Source organism: Sinocyclocheilus grahami, unplaced genomic scaffold, assembly GCF_001515645.1.
Source record: "Sinocyclocheilus grahami isolate Dianchi unplaced genomic scaffold, SAMN03320097.WGS_v1.1 scaffold2273.1, whole genome shotgun sequence".
NCBI lineage: Eukaryota > Metazoa > Chordata > Actinopteri > Cypriniformes > Cyprinidae > Sinocyclocheilus > Sinocyclocheilus grahami.
In genome coordinates, this window is record NW_015507452.1 from 1 (window position 1) to 1,724 (window position 1,724).

At 52.3% G+C, this 1,724-nt stretch overlaps 1 protein-coding gene across 2 annotated transcripts in view; it reads left to right on the plus strand.

Annotated features, from left to right (window-relative positions):
* The first annotated feature begins 15 nt into the window (after nt 1–15).
* The window catches only part of LOC107574575 (transmembrane protein 60-like), a 3,727-nt gene continuing 2,018 nt past the window's right edge, over nt 16–1,724 (plus strand). For both annotated transcript variants that reach the window (XM_016261020.1, XM_016261021.1), the window contains exon 1: nt 16–501. The gene's annotated coding sequence lies outside the window, so the exon portion shown is untranslated. The remainder of the gene's footprint in view (nt 502–1,724) is intronic.

Sequence of the window (1,724 nt, forward strand, 5' to 3'; positions counted from 1 at the left end):
TCTCTCTCACACACACACTCTCTCTCTCTCACACACACACACAATAGCGACACGAGACACAGACTGCAGCGAGAGCGAGCGGGATGTGCAGGGTACGAGCCTGACGGTGGGTCGCGCGCAGGCGTGAACGCGCCTCATGAATCACGCACGAGTAATGCGTTCTCTGCAGGTCACGTGACAGAAGCGCTGCGTCTGACCGCCAGCGTGACGATAACGCTTGCCGCCTGTCCAGCTGAAATAACCGATGACAAACCGTCACACAACTCCTGAAACGATGGTCAGCTGATCGGTGCTTCTATGGACGCCGATGTTCCACACATCCGGGACACGCTGCTGAACCCGGAAACAGAATCACAGTGTGATTGACAGCTGCAGACAACAGCGCGCGTCCCAACAAAGCCGAAGAACGATTCACACCATCATGATTCCGACGAAGAACGGTTCGTTACGGTTCTGATCAGAGTTAACGGATGATCCTGCAGGCCTCGGCGGGACTGTGCGGTGAGTGACGTCATACGCGTTAGCGACGCTCGCAGGATGAAGATCCTCAGTGATGAGGAGGAGGATGATGATGAGGAGGAGGATGATGATGATGATGATGATGAGGAGGAGGATGATGATGAGGAGGAGGAGGATGATGATGAGGAGGAGGAGGATGATGATGATGATGATGAGGAGGAGGAGGATGATGAGGAGGAGGATGAGGATGATGATGATGATGAGGAGGAGGAGGAGGAGGATGATGATGAGGATGAGGATGATGATGATGATGAGGAGGAGGATGATGATGATGATGATGATGAGGAGGAGGATGATGATGAGGAGGAGGATGAGGATGATGATGATGATGAGGAGGATGATGAGGAGGATGATGATGATGAGGAGGAGGATGATGATGAGGAGGAGGATGATGAGGAGGATGATGATGATGATGATGATGATGAGGAGGAGGAGGAGGAGGATGATGAGGAAGAGGAGGAGGAGGATGAGGAGGAGGATGATGATGAGGAGGATGATGATGAGGATGATGAGGAGGAGGATGATGAGGAGGAGGAGGATGATGATGAGGAGGAGGATGAGGATGATGATGAGGATGATGATGAGGATGAGGATGACGATGAGGATGTTGATGATGATGATGAGGATGAGGATGACGATGAGGATGTTGATGATGATGATGAGGATGATGATGACGATGATGAGGATGATGACGATGATGAGGATGATGACGATGATGATGATGATGAGGATGACGATGAGGATGAGGATGACGATGAGGATGATGATGATGATGATGAGGATGAGGATGACGATGAGGATGTTGATGATTGATCTTTCTGGATCTTTGACAGCATCCTGCTGCTGATGCTGGGCGTGAAGGTGGCGGGGCGCTGCCGGGCCGGGTTCGAGGGTTCGACGAAGGTCTGGTATCTGCTGGCTCTGATGATGAAGGTGGGCTTCTGTGTGACTCTGTGCGCGCGGCTGGAGCAACTGACCAACCTGCGGCTGCTGATCATCTGTGTGCCGCTCTGGACGCTGCTGACCGGAGCCCTGATCCAGCTGGGATACAACATTCTGCCCCAGAGCTCAGACTGACACACACACACACACACACACACTCTCTCTCACTCTCACACACACACACACACACTCTCTCTCACACTCACACACACACACACACTCTCTCTCACTCTCACACACACACACACACTCTCTCTCACACT